We start from the raw sequence: 6,090 nt of genomic DNA, 5'->3' as shown, positions 1-6,090 counted from the left end.
GATCCTGTGCCAACACAGAGGGCCGATTCAAATTCAAATCTGATAAATGACAATGGGGATATATTAAATGGAAACCCCAATGCGGGAGTTGGTCTGAAGGAAATCATTAACCCGGTTGGTAACAGTATAAGTGGCATTGAAGGTATTACAATTGTCAGCTGGAATATTGCCGGATGGAAATCCAAGGGAATGTCTTGGGGTGGAAGAACTTTATTGACACCCATGATATTTTTTGTTTCCAGGAAACCTGGTGTAGGGAAGATTTTAATCATGATGGGTTTGTATCCTATAACCTGTTGGCGCAAGGGTCTACTTCAGGGACAGCTAAAGGTGGCCTTTTGATATTAGTTTCAATTAAACGGCCAATTATAGTAAAAAGATATTTAACTGTGGGTGCCCATGCTCACATTCTTTGGCTTCATGAGGATCACGGACGCAATATCCTACTAGTAAACTTTTACAATAATGTTTTTGACAATTCTAGGACGACAGTTATTAATGACTTGGCTAGCGCCATTGATAATTTGAATACAGAAACTAATATTACTTTTGATGTTATTTGGGTTGGTGATTTTATTATTTCGTTATGTGAATTGTCTAGCCAAAAAGTCTGTGGAGTTATAAATAACGCTGGTTCGGATGATTTGCACTTCAAACACAACAACTATGGAGAATCAATACATAAATTTATCGGGTGTTATGACCTGGAAATCTTGGATTTCGCCAAAGATGAAAATGGTGAAACCATCCCTACTTTTAAGAACCGTCAGGCTAGCTCAGTCATTGACCATGTGATTGTTTCTTCTAATATTACCCCATATTGTGCTTCTCCCAGGATAGAAGTCACCTCTCTAAGTGACCATAACGTATTATCTTCAAATGTACTTTCTGGAAGCCTTATTGGAGCAGGAACAATAGTTTCTAATGTGGAGCCACACAGACCAAACGGAGTAAGACTAAGATGAATGAATGAATGAAAGTGGATTTTTTGAGCTCGAATTGCTGCCCTGAGGCGTCCAAGCGCTAGAGGAACCTGTTGGAAGTCTGAGTGAGGTTTGCAGACCGGGAAGAGGGAAAGTAGAGCTGAGTTTATTAAAGAGATTTGAACAGGTGTGTTTTTAGTTGTTTGCTGAAAGAGGCGAGGTCAGGGTTGGATCTCAAATGAAAAGGAAGGGAGTTCCAGATCTTAGCGGCATTGAAGGCAAACATCCTTCCGCCTGATCTTGTCCTTTTAATTCTAGGGACTGTTGCCATAAAAGCCTGGCTAGAGCGCAGGTCTCTGCCTGGACAATACTGGCTAACTAGGCTACGAGTAATTTGAGGCCCGAGTCCCAGAAGGCCTGGTGAGCAATACACATTGCCTTATAAGTGACTCTCTTACGCACTGGGAGCCAGTGTCGGCTGGTCAGTGCCTCTCTGACTGGCGTTCTGCGTGGGATCTGCAGTAGAGTGCGGGCAGCGCAGTTTTGTACTAGTTGTAGTCTCTTTAGTGTGTACTCTGGAACACCCAGATAGAGGGCGTTGTTAGAGTCCAGTCGTGACTGTATTATGCCCTGTATGGCTATCTGCTTTGCCTCCATTGGGAGCAAAGGGAGAACTTTCTTCAGTGTCCTGAGCAGTCCAAAGCAGGTGGCTGAGAGCTTTGTGACCTGGGTGTTAAGTGAAAGACTCCTGTCCAGCCATACCCCTAGGCTTTTGATGTTTTCTTTCGGAGCCGGGGGGGGACCTAGACAGGTGGGCCATAATGAGTTGAAGAAGGTCGGATCAGCCGGGCCCAGGAGCATAAGCTCCGTTTTGTCACCATTGAGCTTTAGTGATGACAGAGTCATCCAGGCCTTCACCTCCTCTAAGCATTTTGTTAGTCCACCTGAAAGTGGCTGTTGAGCCTCCTGCACTAGTGAGACCACCAGCTGGGTGTCGTCCGCATAGGAAATGATCTTAACTCCATACGGACGAACTACCTCAGCCAGTGGCCTCATGTAGATATTAAAAAGCGCGGGGCTTAAAGAGGAGCCCTGGGGGACTCCACTCTTCAGGGGCATGCTGGAGGAAGCTGTCTGTCCGTCAAACACTTGGAACGACCTGTTGCTTAGAAAAGATTTTAACCAGAGCCAGGCCTTGTCCACAATGCCGACGCTCGAAAGACGGTTCAGTAGGGTGTTATGACTGACCGTGTCGAACGCCGCGCTGAGATCAAGGAGGATCACTGCCACTGATCCTCCTTGATCAAGAATTTTCCTGGACTCCTCGATGACCATTAGGAGAAAAGACTCTTTTCCATGCTTAGGTCTGAACCCTGTCTGGGTGGTATCTAACAGCTGGTTATCTTCAAGAAAGCTAACCAGCTCGAGATTGACATACTTCTCCACGATTTTACTCACCCAGGGTAGCAGGCAAATCGGACGATAGTTGGCAAGGTCCAATGGGTCCAGGTTTGGCTTTTTTATCAGTGCTCGGACAATCGCCTGTTTCCAGGCAGGAGGGACGATGCCAGAAGCGATGGAAGCATTCAGGAGGTTCTTGATGATAGGTAGGACCGTCTGAGATGCTAGCAACATGGCTTCTGGGGGTGCCGGGTCAGTTGGGGATCCGGATTTTACTTTCCGAGCCATGGACTCAACCACTTCGAGATCCATGCAGGGAAAGTGGTCAAGCGTGGGTGAAGAGGCTAGCACGGGGTCTGACCCCCTGGTTTTATCCTGAACTATCAGAGGAGTAGTTGTGCATGGGAAGGAAGTGTATATTTTGTTTACTTTGGTCGAGAAAAATTCCGCCAGATCGTTGCATTGGGAGACAGATTTTTCCTCATATACACGGGGGGGTGGTTTTGTAAGTTTTTGCAGAGTTTGAAAGATTTCCCTGGGTTTAGATTTTGCAGCTAGGATCTTGCCAGAAAAGTATGCCGCTTGAGCAGCTTTTACTTCCTTTTTGTATGCTTTTATTTCCTCTCGATATCGAGTTTTTTCCTCCATGGAATAGTCTGAGCGCCATTTTCTTTCAATTTTTCGGCATTGGTGCTTTTTGTTCCTGAGGGCCTCCGAGTACCAAGGTGCTGTTTTGTGGGAACGTTTTACCATAGATTTCTTAAGGGGGAGGATGGTTTCGAGGGAGTGCAGGATCCAGTTCTCATAAGCCTGGTATGCCAGACATGGATCTTCATTATTAGGGGGAAGTTCTTTCATAAGTTTATTTTTCCATTTGTCCACTGGTACCCGCGCCCAGGATCTGGCATGTCTTATCATAGGTGTTACTGGGATGGGTTTCTGGGTAGACCAGGTGAAGGGCACCAAAAAGTGGTCAGTCCATGGGAGGGGGAGTGGAGGCCCAACCACGAAATCCACACAGTTACTGAACACTGGATCTAAAAGGTGTCCTTTCACATGAGTTGATGTTTTTACTCGTTGGATAAGTTGTAGCGCGGCCAAGTCATCGGCTAGTGTAGTAGCCGTGGGATCCAGCGGTGAATCAAAATGAAAATTAAGATCGCCTAACACAGTGTAGTTGGCGGCAGCGCTAATGCGTGGCGCCACTATTGCTGGTAGGAGATTATGAAATTGTTTAGGGGGGCCAGGTGGGCGATATAGCAATGTGCCCGAGAAACAGTGGTTGGGAGAAAGCTCCAGCGAGAAAGCTACGCTTTCACAATCTGGGATGTTTTCCGAGATGAGTCTACAACGATATTGTTCTTTAAATATAATTGCTAGCTCTCCCCCTCTACCCTCCGGACGGTCTTGTCGGATGATTTGAAAGCCAGAGGGGAGGGATGTTACAATATCAGGGTCGGAGTCTGACGCCAGAGTTTTAAGATGGATAGGGGAGAAAGCTGATGAATTAATACATTCTATTGTTAAAGAAAGTCTGTTAGATATCACCCTTATCCTTGATAATAGTACTGATTTTGAACAGGTTTTATCTGTTTTTATTGATATTAACAAATCTATTGATGCCAGGTTCACTAGAGCTAAGAGCGTACAGTGTAGAAACGGACCAGGCTGGTTCCACCATACGTGTACCACCTTATTAACCAAGTTAAAATATGCCCTTGCCAAAAAGCCTAGGGACACTAACCTAATCTCTGCATTAATATTAGAGTACAAGCAAGCTCTGAAACGGAGGAAGGGTGAGCTGTAGCAGCAGGCTTGGGACCTCCTTAACCAAGCCGCTGAACTATCTAATAATACGTTATTTTGGGCCACCATAAACTCCCCTTTCCTTAAAGAGGAAAATATTCCAGAGTTAACCTCTAATGTCCCTAGTGATGGATGGGTCTCACACTTTTCTGAAATTTTTAACTCTGCTAGTTGTGTAGATACCTTGCCAAGGAGGTGGCCTGTTCTACCACTGGATAATACTGTTAGCGAGGTCGAGCTTGGCATATGTTCTAGTAAGGAGGGAAAAGCCCCGGGACCTGATGGGGTACCTATCGACGTTTATAAAGCAGCACCTGAAATGTGGAGTCCCCTTTTGACTATTGTATTTAATGCAGCAGTCCGCACTGAGGCCCCTGAAACCTGGGGGGAATCAATCATAATCCCGATATTCAAAAAGGGCAGCAGGTCCAATGTAAAAATTATTGTCCCATCTCCCTTCTAGACTCCTCAGTTAAGATCATGAGTAGAGTTATGTTGGTTAGACTACAAAAGTGGGTGGAGAAAGAGGACATTTTGGCTGCTAGCCAGTATCGTTTCAGGAAGGGCCGGGGTACACTCAACAAGTGTATAAACCTTAATGTATTGATTGGCAAATACACTGAAGCTAAATATGGCTCTTTATATCTCTGCTTCGCAGATCTAAGTAGTACTTTTGATATGGTTGACCATTTCCTATTATGGCCAACCTTGTTACTGCTAGGAGCGCCAGAGGGTATAATCTTTTTCCTTGCCAGGCTGTACTAAAAGTTACGAACATGTGTGCGCTATGGCATTAAAGGCGAATGTACCCCTAAATTCAGTGTTAAACGAGGAATAAGACAGGGTTGTGTATTGGCACCCCTACTTTTTGTTTTATTTATTAATGAAATCGGAGTAATTTAAAAAAATGTAGCTGCTGATGCCCCCATGATCAAAGGTGTTTCTGTTCCGGTGTTGTTATATGCGGATGACGCCGTTTTACTCTCTAGAACTCCCCTTAGACTTAAACGTTTGATTGATAGATTTTCCATCTTTATTAAAGACAGGAAGCTGATGATTAATAAGGGGAAAACATACACCATGACTTGTGGGTCAAAAAGCAAATTTTCTAATGCCTTTTTTATTGACTGTGAAAAGGTGTAGATAAATTTTGTTATCTCTGAATTACCTTCTCTAAAGATAGAAAATGGAACAGTGAGTTTAACAATATCCGTAATAAATGGCCAAAAATGCCCATGGTGTATTTAGATTCGCGGCAAAAGTTGGGGACAGACGTACTAGAGATATGCTTCAGATCTACCAAGCAAGATGTGTTACAACAGCATTATATGGAGCAGGTGTCTGGGGCTACAGTTGTGACCACAACCTGCAGTTGGACGAAAATACGTTTTTAAAGAAGCTCTTGTGTTTACCCAATAGTGCCCCCACTGAGCGGATCCACCGAGAATTGGATATTAACTTCCTAATTGATCTGTTATCTTTAAGGCCTCTTATGTATGGCGTTCCATTTGGCTCCAGGATGAAAAGTTTTTTAACAGATCTATAATCGAGGATTGTTTACTATTGGATAAATATCAGAAAATTCCTTGGTTGAAATACGTTGTAGACTGTTTCTCTAAAATATTTAACCTAAACGTCCTGATTGACCCAAGTGCCACATCTCTGATACCTAAGGCAGAGATGAAAATTTAATTTTTAGCTTTTAGTGCAAGGAAGCGGGCATTAGCTAACGGTTCTATGTCCACTGTCATGTTCTACAGTAGATATAACACAATTGAAGGTTTCCCTTTTTATCTAGTTATGGTGACTAGGCCTACCCACAAGTTTGTGCTAACCAGACTGAGATTTGGAGTTGCACATCATTTGGTGGCCCTACCGAACCTTAAGAAACACCCGATAGGGCCATGCTTATGTGATGGCATATCCAAACAGAGCACCTTGCACTTTTTATTATTCTGCA

This window comes from Lissotriton vulgaris, chromosome 2_2 (assembly GCF_964263255.1).
Source record: "Lissotriton vulgaris chromosome 2_2, aLisVul1.2, whole genome shotgun sequence".
Classification (NCBI taxonomy): Eukaryota; Metazoa; Chordata; class Amphibia; order Caudata; family Salamandridae; genus Lissotriton; species Lissotriton vulgaris.
This window is presented reverse-complemented; position numbering follows the sequence as displayed.